This window comes from Ictalurus punctatus, chromosome 13 (genome assembly GCF_001660625.3).
Source record: "Ictalurus punctatus breed USDA103 chromosome 13, Coco_2.0, whole genome shotgun sequence".
Taxonomy (NCBI): Eukaryota; Metazoa; Chordata; class Actinopteri; order Siluriformes; family Ictaluridae; genus Ictalurus; species Ictalurus punctatus.
The window spans coordinates 1,695,440-1,712,048 of record NC_030428.2 but is presented as its reverse complement, the minus strand read 5'-3'; the positions used below and the strand labels follow the sequence as shown (position 1 = coordinate 1,712,048).

The 16,609-nt window shown below is 41.1% G+C and overlaps 1 long non-coding RNA gene across 1 annotated transcript; it reads right to left on the bottom strand.

Moving 5' to 3' along the window:
* Window positions 1-1,916: 1,916 nt before the first annotated feature.
* On the bottom strand, window positions 1,917-14,005 carry LOC128634647 (uncharacterized). Its single transcript, XR_008397793.1, has 3 exons — window positions 9,666-14,005; window positions 4,055-4,116; window positions 1,917-3,948 (listed from the first exon to the last, which is right to left on the bottom strand). It is a non-coding gene; the product is annotated as an uncharacterized LOC128634647 (long non-coding RNA).
* Window positions 14,006-16,609: the final 2,604 nt, after the last annotated feature.

Below are 16,609 nucleotides of genomic sequence, written 5' to 3'. Positions count from 1 at the left end.
TTGTTCCATGGAGCACACTGCTGACTGTTAACAAGACATTGGGTATTGTGGCTATGTAGATGTTTGATGCTAAGCTGGTGGCATTGTGTTTCTTTTACTGCTGTAAAAATTTTGACACATTTGGGAGTATCTGGCCAACAGGGCATGAATTATTTGAATGTGACATTGACCCCTTTGTCAGTCACGTCTGACCAGAAGAGAGGGCACTGGAAACGGTGTGCGAGTCTGCGGAAGCGCAGAAAGAGAGCTGGCGTTCGTGATACGCTAAAGGCTAATCCAAGCCATCCATCTGTACCATCCAGAGTTTGCTCTCCTGACAATAAATTGGACTTACTCAGTTTACAGCCAACTGCCCAGTGTGAAATCAGGGACTGCTGTGTTTTCATTTTTGTGGAAACATGGCTCAATGACCGCATTCCGGATGCAGCCATTCAGCTAGTCAGGCAAACCACACATCACGCCGACAGGATAGAAACACTGTCCAGTAAGACTCGTGGTAGTGGTCTGTGTGTTTACATAAACAACAAATGGTGCGGGAATACTGTTGTGGTCTCAAGCTACTGTTCGTTGCTGGTGGAGTTTATGACTGTGAAATGCTGACCATATTACCTGAAGAGAGTTTACCACTGTGTTCATTGTCGCAGTGTACATTCCACTTGGTGCTAATGCTAGGGAAGTGCTTAGTGAACTGTGCGGGGCTGTAACGTATAGACACCGCAACAGATTTTTCATTGTCACCAGAGATTTTAACCACTCGAATCTCAAATCACTGCTACCAATACTCCACCAGGATGTTTTTGTAACTCATGGTACAGCCACTTTAGACACTTTTTAAACACTTTAGACGAACATTCACGGTGCTTACAAGGCTGCACCCCACCCCCATCTTGGCCACATCTCTGTTATGCTAATCCCAGCAAACAGACCACTTCTGAAATGTGCCAAACCGGTTCTGACACTGGCGAGAATCTGGACTGAGGGAGTCATCTCACCACTTCAGGACTGTTTTGAGCACACAGACTAGAATATGTTCAGAGGGAGGTTGCTAAATACCAGATAAGTTTTATGGCATGATCTGTGTCTCAATTCTGAAAGGCTCTAGTTTGTGTCATGATGTACAAGAACAGATTTCTGTTTTCTGTTCTTGGAATGTGTTGTTTTGTGCATTCCTAATCGCCCCCCCACCTTTCATCCTCATTCTTTCTCTGCTCTTATTATTATTATATGGTAGAATAGACATCTTTAGTATCACTCGAACCTACGTAATCGATGTTTTGAGCCTATCTATGACCTGTTTCAATTGACATTTATGATTCTTTATCAATATTTTCTGTGTGTATATACAGGTGCATCTCAAAAAATTTGAATATTGTGTACAAGTTAATTTTTTTTTGTAATTTACTTCAAAAGGTTGAACTTTCATATATTCTAGATTCATTACACATAAAGTGAAATATTTCAAGCCTTTTTTTGTTTTAATCTTGATGCTTACAGATTATGACTCCTGGAAATCAAAAATCAAACATCTCAAAATATTAGAATAAAGAATTTATAATATAGAAATGTTGCCCTGGGAATCATCTAATTACCTCAAAACACCTGCAAAGGTTTCCTGAGCCTTTAATTTCTCAGTCTGGTTCAGTACACACAACCACCTGAATGCCAACTGGCCTGCTGCACTCACACCCACAAGCCCCTACCATATGACCATAATGCTACCTTGATCGTATGCATAACAACATGGAGACTTAACCAGCTTTGCTGGCTTTGTTGTCATTCTCAGCAGCCATATGCTAAGATTATGCAGTTAAATTCAGTATTTTATAATGGCCTGCTGCACTCACACCCACAGTTCCCTCCATTAATATTAGCACCCTTGGTAAACATGAGCAAAGAAGGCTGTGAAAAATTGTCTTTATTGTTTAACCTTTTGATCTTTTGCTTAAAAAAATATATTTTAAATATAGGTGTACAAGAATTGTTGACATCCTTTTTAGTCAATACTTTGTGCTACCTCCCTTTGCCAAGATACACTGCATGAAGAGAGCTGTAATCGGACCAGTAGACTCCTGTGTATGCCACTGAATTTCAGACGTATTCAAAAATGTACTGGCTGGGAGTGTCACATTGCACACGTACGTGTACACCCGATTATATCCCATTTCGGGTGTATAGAGACTGACGTAACCTTCCATGCTATGTGCATGTGTTGCCATGGAAGTTAATCCTGTCAGGGGAGGTTATCACCGAAGTGATAATTAATTTCTCACCTATTGTTCATTCATCTCAAACTGGATCGGTTGACCTTAGGCCCTGTTTACACTAGTGCATTTTCATTTTAAAACACTTAACTTTTGCTATGGTTATGCCTGTCGTCTACACTACTCTGGCATTTTCGACTGCTGAAAATGGAAACTTTTGGAAACGCCAAAGACCCTGTTTTAGTTTGAAAACACTGGGCTCGCGTTTCAGTGTAAACAGACCAAAACGAAGACTTTTCAAAATGAACGTGTGGCTGCCCAAATTTGCCCCCTGATTGAGCCTTCTGGATCATTGCATACCCTTCCCTGATTCATCAAGCCCCTACCACATGACCATAATGCTACCTTGATCGTATACACAACATGGAGACTGAACCAGCTTTGCTGGCTTTGTTGTCATTCTTTGCGGCCATATGCTAAGATTATGCAGTTAAATTCAGTATTTTATAATACTACAGCTGCTTAAATGCACAAGAGGCAAGCTATGATTACAGTTATTTACACCAAATCTCATTTCAAGCGGCGTAGGTCCTACATGGAACGCTGGCAATCATGCTCATTGTTGTGCCTGCCTGTGACTAGCAAGCAACTTCCTGTTTACACTTGTATGCGCATGCCCAGTGTGCATGAATAGTCATGTGACATGCTTTTTCGGTCGTGTAGTGTGGACGGAGATCGTTCGGAAACACAGTGGAAACACCAGTGTGGACGAGGATCATTTTCATTTTTAAATGCCGTTTTAAAACGAAAAAGCACTAATGTAAACAGGGTCTTAACCTTAATCTATCCTAAAATCTTGACAGATATTTGGTCACTGCATGCATTGGTTAAAATTTTATTGGTTAGACTTAAAATTCAGCCTACCCACAGCCTTAGCTTATACACCCTAAAATCAAAACTGTTCACAATATAAACTGGGCCTTAAATATCTTAAAAGAATATACAAAATAATAAGAATAGCATGGAATGTCCAAAATATAACAAGAATAATATATGAAATAATAACAACAATAAAACTGGGCATCATGTCCACAGTTGCTGTATCCCACAGTTCTCTTTCCAAATTTGTCTGCAGGACCTTAGACCTGGACTCCAGCCACTGCATAACATAATGGTAACTCTGTCCACAGTAACCACTGACAACCACTGAACAGCTAATAGCATTTTGAAAAGAAAAAAGCTACATCAATCAAATTATTTAAATTACTCTTCTCTTTCTTTGCTTGTTTTTTTTTTTTTGCCACAGTTTTAACAGTGTTTCTCAGCACTGCTTTTTCATCCTGGGTCATCGATTGTTTCCTCCTTAGAGTTTCATAATATGTCTTGCAGGATGTTGAACAGAACAAAAATATATTATTAGTAACAAAAGACACTTTATTAAATGTGCAATCCAATGTCTAAAAAATATATATTTTTAAAGAATAGTTTAAATTGCTACATTTTATAACTTCTGGGTCAGCATTAACAAAATTACTCATACACAACACCTGCAAAAGGTGTCTAGTCAATTTACCCTGTGAAGAGGAGAATTCAAAAATGAATTTGTAAAAATACACTATTGGTCTTTAGGGCGCACGGTGGCTTAGTGGTTAGCACGTTCGCCTGCGATGGATTGGCACCCTGTCCAGGGTGTACCTCGCCTTGTGCTTGATGCTCCTTGGGATAGGCTCCAGGTTTCCCCGTGAACCTGAGAAGGATAAAGCGGTATAGAAGAAGGATGGATGGATGGACTATTGATATTTAGTGCACAATACGAAAAAGTCATTACATAATATTTGTATTAACAGTCTTACCCAGTTTGTGCATCATATTTGTGATGGTTGTTGTCTGAATTGCGTAGGCGTCGTACTGCTCTCTGTAAAACGTGAAATTTAAAAAGGTTTGAATGGATTTTGCCAACTTTTCCAGCAAGAGAAAACTCAATAAATAGCAATGTCTGTTAGTTAGTTTCCTTTTGGGAGTACCACATTCCATCACATTATTTTTTTTTAAATGAAAATTGTGTCACTGTCCAAATACTTATGGACCTGACTATATAATGTAAATGGTGCTTTTTGCACTTTGGAGAGAGCTATTTCCAGCTCAGAGATTTTAGTGTAATGGAAACTCTCAGTGGTTTTCCTTCAAATAATCTATTTTTCAAACTGTCATTGTATTAGCAATAATTCATGTTAGCACGTAAATACATAAAAGTGGTCATAAATGTTTATAAATTAACATTAAATGATTTAGTAAGCCAATTTTTTTTTATATTTTAGAAATTAAATGCTTAGGTGACACACAACTTTTGTACATGTGAATAGTAAACTTTCATTTTAAAAAAATAGTCATACTGTATGTTTCAAGGTAAAGTTGCATAGTTTGAAACAGCTGCAAAAACTGATGAATAAATAAAGTCTGCATAAATTATCAGGAGGTGCTTAATTTGTTTGTTTTTTTGTTTTTTTTTAGCTGGGGTTCAAGATAGCAAAGAACTTGGAAACCCCTAGTGTAGTGCATTCTGTATATTTATAGTAGTCATGTCTAAAGTGTCTATACGATATGGAAATTTTGTATTCAGGTATTTTACTTGTTAAACAATTATTATAGACTACTACAGCATAAACTATATAATGTCGACTATGTAATTACAGGTACAGTGCCTTGGATAAGTATTGACCCCCTTCAACTTTTTGCAGTGAATTTTACATTTTACGCAACCTGTTGAGTTTTAAATTTGGACAAAAACATGGTGGAACAGGCTGTCGCTCCAACAGAGGATTTTTGTCTACAAATGTATGTTAAACACTCCTTCAAATTTTTAAAAGATATATGAGTGACTTCTGTAGATTGTCAGAACTCAGTCCAAGCTAGCACAGCCACAGTTTAGGTAGCTAGCTCATGCAGCTACTTAATATCTTGCGAGTTAGCAGATATTTACTGTACAGTGGTTAGATTACTGTTTAATTTCATTTATTTTGCAGTTTATTCCTATGCTGGAACTGAAAGACATGAAGCCGTCATGAATGCACAGGCTGAGGGAGAATAATCAAATCAAAGGTCAGGATTTCTGCACAGAGACTCACATGAATTTGTGACACATGATAACTGAAGATATGGTTGTGTACCAAATGTGCAGAACAACCGGTTTAATCTGGAATTTCCTTACAAGTCCTTTGATTCCTGTATGTGATGTTCATAGAGGTAAGGTATGTGATTTTTTTTTTGTGTGTGTTTTTGTTCTCAAAGTGTTTCTTGAAAAAGTCTTGAGTAATATTCGTCATACGGAAGTTTCAACAGAACCAACAGGTTGTCGCGACGGGCAGAGAGCCGGCGCACACAAGAAGGAAATCGCTCCTTCTCCAACTGCCGCACCGGCACAACGTGGGCAGCTTCGTGCCGAACATTCCGCCAACCGGAAGGACCGCCGCGGCAGGGCGGGACTGACACGAGATCGCCGGGTGGTGAGAGTCCCACCTACGGAGGACGCCGGCCCGGGAAAACCCTCGCCCCCGTCTCGGGAATCCTGCCTCCGTCACGAGTAGGCTACACCGGCAGTCACGCCTCCACAAGCCCCGCACTCATCCCCTCACAACCCACTCACCTCACCCTTGCACCAATAAATCACCGTTTGTGAACGTTCTTCTGCCTCCTGTGGGTCTGTACGCCGCCCTTCCCCGGGCTAATTCCTCACAAGGTGTACAGACTACTGTCATATGGCTGCAGTTGTTTATACATTAACATCCTGAAAAGCAAACAAGCCACTTTACGGTACCACTGACGGGATTTATCTAAAACATTAGACATCACTGCTGTTGAATAATGCGAAAAGTCCATTCTCAGTCTTGTTGGCTCCACGCTGAATTACTCTTTAACTTCACACTCAGTATTGTGTTCCAATTGAGACAGGACAGCAGGCCAGAGTCTTCAGAAAGAGTTTCCCAAATATTTTAAATGTTTTTTTTTTTTTTTTTTTTTTTTAGTTAATCCTAACTTTGTTTCCATTCAACACCAAGCTTTTGTTTTGTGTCATCATTAGCTATTTTGACCAGTGCACAGCAAGATGTTTTCTTACTTTAGTTCCTTAATTTCTACCAAAAACGCCACTGAACAATTGTACTTCTCATATGTAGAATGATCCAAGTTGATACAGTACCTTCTACATTTGTAAAAAGTTCAAAATAATAATAATTAATAAAATATAATATACTGCAATCCCCAAGAACTGACTCATCTTATGACTTAGCCCTCTCTACTTTATGGACTCACAGACTGCCCAAATATACAGCATATGCTGCTGCTAATGGTTATTATAGCCTATCATGTCATACATTGCCAACTGTCTAAAAAGGCTGAATAAAACGCAATTTTCCCTTGGATTTTTGTGATTTAGCCATTTGCCTTCGGTCAGATCCAGGGGTGAAAAAAAATTGTGGCACCTAACTCCACCAGAATTATTGCAAATTGCAGACATTTATGCAGAAATTAACTGTCCATCCAGCTGGGGTATAAGCACAATGGTGCTGTTCTGACTGTGTGTCTGTATTCCTCTCTTGTCTAGCATTTTACCCAATTCCTCCTAATCCACATTTCTTTTGAGTTCAGGAAAGTGTATTTACTTATCCATTAAGAATGGCCATATGTTTCTTTAAGTAATCAGTCTAATAAAATTGCTTGGATGTTAATATTCAAGCCTTTAGTTATCAGTAAAATAGTCAACTACAATTGTATTATTATTAATAAATTTGATAAGTATGAATTGTGTGTGGGGGTGGGGGGTGCAATGTAAGTGCATGTGTTGTCTTGGTATGTGACCAAGCATGAACAAAGGGCATGCTCATGCTTGGCATTAAGAAGGAAATAAATGCTCCAACATGATTTGTGATCTGAGGAATTATACATGTCAGTGGGATTTGAATCTGTTCAGTCAAGTGAAAAAAAGTCAAGATCTCGACTGAAATCTTGGTGGCCGTTGGGTTTAAACAGAGGGTGTCTCTTTTCAAGTCACGTGGCTTGTTAACATTTCTCTATATAGCTTGTACACATTGAAACAAAATGTTGTTTCTCTAGCACCATGGTGCAACACATAAGCATGTAAGCATGTGTAGTGGAGGAAAATAAATACATAGAACAGAAAATAGGGCTAGGGTAAGCCTTTAGCTTAGCATGGATGCTGGTTCGCTCATCATGCTAACACTGACCGCCCACCATTTTCAGCACTCTCCATCCCAGCTGGCAGCATTGGCCAATACTGCAGTCCAGGGCCTGGTTCATGTAGCAGCCCTAGTTCCATAGTGCATCATTTATTTCTCCTCAGCCTTGTTTTTCAATGTTCAGCAAAAGTTTCAGATGATAGACATGTTCACCAGACATGCTACCACATCTCTGGTAAAAGTTTTCTAATTGGTGTAGACTACATGTAACATGCACCTTATATGTGGACCCAAAGTGGCTGCTGCTTGCTACCACATCCCCATCTTCAATAGGTCTAAAAAAAAAAAAAAAAAAAAAAAAAAACCTATCTTTTCAGAAAACCTATTATTTTCATTTATTCATTAAGATGCTGGACATGAGAGAGTGTGAGAAACTGTCTCTTGGGGGCTTTTTCACAGCAGGTCTCAGGTGGATCTTCCACTTTCTTCCATAAAATGTAGGTATGGGTGGCACCTAATAGTCTTTAGTGGCAGCTTCTTCAGTTTGATTCATTTCAATTTTATTTGTAGAGCACTTTTAACAATGGACATTGTCACAAAGCAGCATTACTGAAATAAATACATCCCAGATATAAATTTTAAATGTATGAATTTATCCTTATTTGACAAATTTGAACTTGGGTACCTACAAAGGTAATATGCTGCACACAACCATTTCACACAAGTTTGAAAATTTTGCTTGCCAATGATTTTCACTATTTGCACAAGGACTATATACAATTTTGCACAAGGGCTACTTGCATTATTCTACACAATGGTACACACTATTCTACACAATAAATATATTTATATTTATATACTATTTTGCACAAGTATTGTTGAATTTCTGATTAGAGGCTAACTTCAGTTCACCGTGTCTGTACATGTACACTCATCTGATCTCTGCCACTATTTTAAAAGAGTGTACAGAGTAACTTCTGACTTTTTTTTTTTTTTTTTTTTAAGTTGAATGGTCATGCCAAAAGAAACAGGTCAATCAGAGTCAAAATATTCTTTGTCAGAACAGAAGCCTGAATGACTTGTCAAAAAGAATGTAGTTTCCTGGCAATTAGGACAAGTAAATCTGCTGCATATTTCACATTTGTTTCCTGTTGCGATGACTATATAGATACCTGGTGATTCTTTCCTCACGTAGACAGTTGCAGTGTCTATTGAGGTACAGCCTGGTAAGATTGTAATTAACTTATTAATTACAGGGGGCAGTAGTGGCTTGGCGGTTAAGGCACTGGGTTACTGATTGGAAGGTTGGGGGTTCAAGCCTTAGCACTGCCAAGCTGCCACTGTTGGGTCCTTGAGCAAGGCCCTTAACCCTCTCTGCTCCAGGGGGGGCTGTATCATGGCTGACCCTGCACTCTGACCAGCTGGGGTATGTGAAGAAAACAATTTCACTGTGCTCTACTGTATATGTGATCAATAAAGACTCTATCATTAATTCATCATTGAATTTATCTGTCTATTAATTTATGAATGTATTAAATTGTTAATGAATTTATTTTAAAATATGCAAGTAAGATTGATAAAATCAGGATTTGGGGAAGAATTCTGGACATATTCAACTAAACATTCTCTGTTATTTTTACTTAATATAATCAAGAGGGTCAGCAGCTAGATTAATCATCTTTATCTTTACTTCTGTTTATGAAGACAAATAAATCTGCCGTTGCACTAGAGCCTACACAGTGCATTTTTCACCCAGTACCTTAAACAATGCAGTTGTTAAGCTGCTGAGAAAGGAGAAAAAAATATTGAGTACATTTTAAAGCTGTGAAATCATTTAAATATTCCTTATGAATTATGAGTAAATCTAAGTAAACAAATTAAGTAGATCTGAATAACTACATTTAGTGCATGACATATAAAACTGAGTATATATAATTAAAATCCTAAGTCAGTGCAATAGTAACCCTAACTGAAAAAAAACTAATATGATTATGTAATTTTTGAAGAAATTAAAATTAAATAAAAATTAAAGCAGTATCTTAAAGGGGGAAAAAAGTAAATATATTTGGTCTGTTATGTGTGACAAAAATATTTTAAGTCATTTTTGTTCCAACAGTAGGCTAATTCATACGCATCAGTAGGTGCACAGGCAACATATCTGTCTTATTTCCACGGACACCTGTTTTGAGGGTGTTATTCTGCACCATGAATGTTTCATCCATGCATTTACAAATCCCGTCTGGTTAGATACAAAAGCTTACTGTAACGTTACCTAGCAGGGAGACAAGCACGGGCAAACAGCAGCAGGAAAACGAGGAACACAGCGGAGAACATGGTCCGAAGCAACAGATGATGAACAAACGATGCAACGAGATAATCTAAAGGGGTCTTCGGGAAATCATGAATCAGAGACGAAGCGTATATCTGTAAACCAGAAAAGTCCAACATGTAGACAACGGCTTGCTAGAACGACAGCGTTTGGGATACTGAGTGTTTACTTCGCGCCGCGCTGTCAACCTTAGATGGAACACAGGTGTTGGCACTCAGTACTACGGCGAACTCGAGCCCGGCTGGGAAGTGTAGTTCTTGTCGGCTCTGTGGCCGCGAGTTCGCCGTGGCATAACATTGCCCCCCCCAAAGGGCTCACGCCGGGAACTGGATTCCTCCAAGGCCGTCCTCTCCTCCGGGGTCCTGGTCTCTCTGGGTGAGCAGCGTGGAAGTTTTCGCGCAAGTTCCAGGTTCCAAGATCCAACACTGCTCCTCTGGGCCGTGTCCCTCCCAGTCCACTAGATACTCGAGTCCCCCTCTCCTGGTGTCATCGGCTTGAGGAGTGAGACATGCTTGGGCAGGTCCAGGCGGTACGTGACCTCGTTAACCTACTTCAGGATCCGGAAAGGGCCAGTATACTTGGGTCCCAGTTTACTGTTCGAGAAAGGCGACTTTAGGTTTCTCGTCGAGAGCCACACCCGGTCCCTGGGTTGATAGTTGGGGTGACACCGCCAAACAAAAGGCGGACAGGCACTGCGGGAGGCTTGCACCAACCGTTGATGGGTGTGTTTCCAGACCTGTTCACTCCGGCGAAACCAATCGTCTACTGCCGGTGAGTCAGTGGGGAGGCGTTCCAGGGAAACAATGGTGGCTGATAACCTAAGATGCAGTGGAACAGGGTTAGCTGGGTGGCAGATTGTCGCAGCGAGTCTGTGAGTATTCCGCCCACGGGAGGAAGTGACTCCAGTCCTCCGGATTGGTGGCGCAAAAGGTTCGGAGTAATCGGAGGATTTCTGATTGGCACTGCCTGTCCGTTGGCTTGGGGGTGGTAAGCGGAAGTGAGGTTAACGATGACTCCCATCTTCTCCATGAAACTGGCCCAGACTCGGGACGTGAACTGGGGACCCCTGTCACTCACAATTTCCTCTGGGATGCCAAAGTAGCAAAATACATGCTGGAACATTAGGTTGGCTGTGGCAAAGGCAGAAGGAAGTGCCGAAAGTGGAATCAGGCGTAGGGACTTTGAAAATCGGTCCACGACCACCAGTATCACCATGTTGCCTTGTGACTCCGGCAGGTCCATTGTAAAGTCCAGAGCCAGGTGAGCACAGGTGGAACATGAGGACACGATGCGCTGTACCTCCCTAGGCATGTGGAGCCACCAATATTTTTCGGCCAGCATTTGGTAAGTGCGATGGGCTCCCGGGTGCCCCGTCGCTAGCGTCGTGTGAGTGCAGGTGACAAGTTATAGACGGTAACGTTTTGGCGTGAATTGTTTCCCTAGAGGACAGGCTGTTGGGATTCGTGACCTGGAGAAGCGAGCTAAGGTGTAATCCAGGGCCCACTCTATGGCGCCCACAATGCAGGAGGGGGGCATGATATACTTTTCGTGCTCTGCCCGCCCTTCAGGAGAGTGGATACGGGATAGAACATCGGCCTCCGTGTTCTTTGTTCCTGGCCTGTATGACAGTGTGAACTGGAAGCAGGAGAAGAACAGAGACCAGAGTGCTTGGCGGGGCGTGAGCCATTTAGCAGTCCTCAGGTACTCTAGATTTTTGTGATCTGTATAGATTATGAACGGGTGGACAGCGCCTTCCAACCAGTGCCTCCACTCTTCTAGGGCCAATTTGACTGCCAGGAGTTCCCGGTTCCCCACATCATAGTTACATTCAGCAGGCGACAGCTTTCATGAGAAGAAGGCCACGGGGTGCAACTTGGGTCTGTCCCCAAACCTCTGAGACAGAATGGTTCCCACTCCCATCTCAGACGCATCAATGTCCACGACGAACGGTCTGGAGGGATCCGTGTGTCGGAGGATGGGGGCTGTGGTAAATTCCCGCTTAAGCTTTTCCAGGGACTCCTGGGCATGGGAGGTCCAAAGAAGACGCCGAGGTTTACCCCTTATGAGGGACATCAGGGGTTGTGCGATTTTACCAAATCTCGGATGAATCGCCGGTAAAAGTTCGTGAAGCCCAGGAAATGTTGCAATTCCTTGATGGTTTGGGGAGTGGGCCACTCCACCACCGCCCTTACCTTGCGTTGGTCCATGGCGACCCCCTCCGGACTAATGATATATCCCAGGAAAGTGATGGTGCGTTGATGGAACTCACACTTCTCAGCTTTCACATACAGCTGATATTGCAGCAGGCGGTGCAACACTTTACGGACATGTTTGGTATGTTCTTCAAAGGACGTCAAGTATATCAGGATATCATCGATGTAGGCGATGACGCACCCCCCCAGTAGGTCCCTCAGGACGTCATTGATTAAGTTTTGGAATACTGAGGGAGCGTTAGTGAGCCCATACAGCATGACCAAATACTCATAGTGCCCGGAGGTGGTGCTAAAAGCCGTCTTCCAGTCATCTCCCTCCCTGATGCAGATCAGGTTGTAAGTGCTGCATAAGTCTAATTTCGTGAAAAAGGTTGCGGCCTTAGCTGTTCAAGGGCTGTGGGCACTAGTGGCAGGGGATAACGGTACTTCACTGTCACCTGATTGAGACCCTAATAATCGATGCATGGTCGAAGGCCCCCTCCTTTCTTCTCCACGAAAAAGAACGTAGTAGACGAGGGTGACATGGATGGCCGAATATACCCCTGATGGAGAGCTTCTTGAATGTACGCATCCATGGCCCGATGTTCCGCTTGGGAGAGCGGGTATACTCGACCCCATGGTGGGCTAGCTCCAGGGAGGAGGTCTATGGCGCAGTCATAGGGTCTGTGTGGTGGTAATCCGCTTGCCCTTTCTTTGCTGAACACCTCACTTAGGACTTGATATTCTGGCAGAACGGTGACAGGGACATGGGACAGAGGACTTTCCACCGTTGTGGTGGCCACAGGAACCGTAGGACCCATCAGGCAGTGTCGTAGACAGTAAGGGGACCATTTGGTCACCTGTTTGTCCACCCAGGATACCTGAGGGTTATGACGTTCGAGCCACAGTAGGCCGAGAATTATGGGGTGCCAGGTGGAAACCGTGACATACAAGACAATGGTCTCATATTGAAGGGCACTGACTTGCAGGGTGATTGGTGCTGTGCAGTCTGATATGACCCTGCCTCCTATTGGGGACCCATCAATGGATTGCACTTGCTGAAGCTGGAGCAGGCACTTAATGGGGACGCCGAGAGTCTGCACTGTTCCTCTCATCTACGAAGTTCTCGGCTGCCCCAGAGTCGATGAGCGCTGTAAGCACAATAGACTGACCTGAATATGAAGCACCACAGGTAAGACAAAAACACGAGATTTACATAACTGGAATGGACTCATCCGGGGATGACGAGATTGACTGGCTGTGCTCCCCTCGGTTGGCCGTGACCTCCTATGTGGGCACTGGCGAACGGCGTGGGTGTTTTTTTCCGCATAGAAGCACAGTGAATCTCTGTGTCATCTCTCTCTCTCTCCTCCTCACGGATCCGGGCCCAGCCGAGCTGCATGGGTTCTGCTGGAGGTAGTGGCTCTGGTGGCAATGGGCTCCACAGTGCGGGACGGTTCATATGGTGAAGGTGGTCCAACCGTACTGCCAGGTCGATGAGATCATCGAAGGTTAACTGTTCGCCCCAGCACTCCAACTCTTGAACCAGCTCGGGATTGAGCCCCTGACGGAACGCGGTCTTCAGTGCCGGCTCATCCATGCACTCCTTGCAGCAATGGTGCAGAACTCCAGAGCGTAGTCCACCAGGTCACGGGAGCCCTGCATAATCGCAAGGAGCTCTTGACCGGTCTCCCAGCCGTCAGGGGAATGATCAAAAGTACATTGGAAGTGGGAGAGGAGATCTGCTAGCGAGGATCTTACCCCACCAGAGAGAGAAGATAGTTTGTATATATTGTAACCCTAGTTTTGACAGGTATAGGTCAAAGGTCAAAAAGATACACATTCTAACTCTCTATATCTAGATCAAAGGTCATGATCATAAAAATAGGAATAGTTATGTTAAATCTGGATCACATCCATTCGTGACCATATATGGTGCTGCCATGTGTGTTTTTCCGCCCCACACGTTGCGCACACCTGGTACATCTTTTCACATAGAATATGAAACTCTCTGTGGTAGGACATAAGAATATATATAGTTTTGTTAAATCTGGTTCACATCCAAATCGTGACCATACCTGGTACGACCATTTGTTCCCCCCCCCCTCCCACCCCCCCACACACACACACACACAGACAAAAGTTGCATAGTCATGTTTTTCCTCTTCACATAGAATATGAAGCTCTCTGTGGTAGGTCATAAGAATATATATATAGTTTTGTTAAATCTGGTTCACATCCAAATCGTGACCATACCTGGTACGACCATTTGTTCCCCCCCCCCACTCCACTGCACCCCACCACACACAGACAAAAGTTGCATAGTCATGTTTTTCCTCTTCACATAGAATATGAAGCTCTCTGTGGTAGGTCATAAGAATATATATAGTTTTGTTAAATCTGGTTCACATCCAAATCGTGACCATACCTGGTACGACCATGTGTATCCCACATCCAAACAAAAATATGACGCACACAAACGCACTTTATTTTCACATTATTTAAAAGGAATTTAAGTGTTATGTACTAAATTACCATAATTATGAGCACAAGTTGTTAAGTTGACAATCATTTTTAAAATTACGTTTCTCCATTTAGATTGTCTGCAGTAGAATGCAGTCTTTTAATCCAGGAAAAAAATGACTGCCTTTAAGTTTTATAACAATAGTAAGTAAAAATCCAGCGTGATTTACATTACAAATCTCATACGTAACATCTCTGCAGGATTTATAGACGTTAAAGCACTGAATGAAATGAACAATATAGACAAAAAATAAACACTCTGTGTCTACTACTTTTATCTCTCATAGAACTATCCACAGTCCAAAGGCTGTGGAGCTAGAAGGCTACGCGTGCGAATGACAAAAGATTTTTAAAAATAAAATAAAAAATGTATCAATACATGAAATTAGATTACACAATGTAGTTGAGGTTTACATGAATAAGCAGAAATGTAATCATGCTTATCTTTCCTATAGCACAATTGAAAAGCCCTCTCTAGATGAACAGATTTGTCAAATGAAACTTTTTCCTTCTTTTCCACTGCTACGGTAAACTAAAGAGTGGATATTCAAATGACACTGCTAAATATGACTAGCATTAGCTACGTGTACTAGTGCAAAATAGTCCATCAAATGTATTAGCCGGTGTAGCCTATACACGAGTCCACTATCGGTCATATCGCAACTGAGAACATGCCCCAAATTCATTGCTTTAGTAGAATTTAATGGTAAGTGAAATGATAATCACATTGTAATGTCCTTAGTATTTGTTCAGTCTACAGGTCCTCTAACACTCTGTTAAATGAATAAATGTAAATGTACTACAACGTAAATTTTGTTTTAAATCAATTAACGCAGAAATTACACACAATATTAAGTTGATGTAATTATCAACATTATTATGTCAACACCACTCATCAAAATAATGTGTACAACTTTAAATATTTAATTAATTCAATAAATTAGAATTGTTGACAATCATTTTAAAATTACGTTTCTCCATTTAGATTGTCTGCAGTAGAATGCAGTCTTTTAATCCAGGAAAAATGACTGCCTTTAAGTTTTATAACAATAGTAAGTAAAATCCAGCGTGATTTACATTACAAATCTCATACGTAACATCTCTGCAGGATTTATAGACGTTAAAGCACTGAATGAAATGAACAATATAGACAAAAAATAAACACTCTGTGTCTACTACTTTTATCTCTCATAGAACTATCCACAGTCCAAAGGCTGTGGAGCTAGAAGGCTACGCGTGCGAATGACAAAAGATTTTTAAAAATAAAATAAAAAATGTATCAATACATGAAATTAGATTACACAATGTAGTTGAGGTTTACATGAATAAGCAGAAATGTAATCATGCTTATCTTTCCTATAGCACAATTGAAAAGCCCTCTCTAGATGAACAGATTTGTCAAATGAAACTTTTTCCTTCTTTTCCACTGCTACGGTAAACTAAAGAGTGGATATTCAAATGACACTGCTAAATATGACTAGCATTAGCTACGTGTACTAGTGCAAAATAGTCCATCAAATGTATTAGCCGGTGTAGCCTATACACGAGTCCACTATCGGTCATATCGCAACTGAGAACATGCCCCAAATTCATTGCTTTAGTAGAATTTAATGGTAAGTGAAATGATAATCACATTGTAATGTCCTTAGTATTTGTTCAGTCTACAGGTCCTCTAACACTCTGTTAAATGAATAAATGTAAATGTACTACAACGTAAATTTTGTTTTAAATCAATTAACGCAGAAATTACACACAATATTAAAATGATGTAATTATCCACATTATTATGTCAACACCACTCATCAAAATAATGTGTACGACTTTAAATATTTAATTAATTCAGTAAATTAGAATTTTTATCTTGCAAACACACATTAAATTTAGATTGTGGGGGTTTGTTTTGTATAGCTCCGCTGTTAGAAAATACACGATGGTTGAATGTGAACATAAATGAGCAGAATGTAAGCTTGTGAAATAAATTCAACTTTATTGATTGCACTTTTTGAGAAAATGACATGACTTTGAATAAAACTTTACTGAAATAAATACTCTAAAACATTGATATACCCGAAGAAATGTAAAAAAAAAAAAATAATTAAAAAAAACTTTTTACATACCTTCTAAATAGGTCCCTTTAGGAGGTAAACGTTTTAAAGACGGTGTTTTATAAGA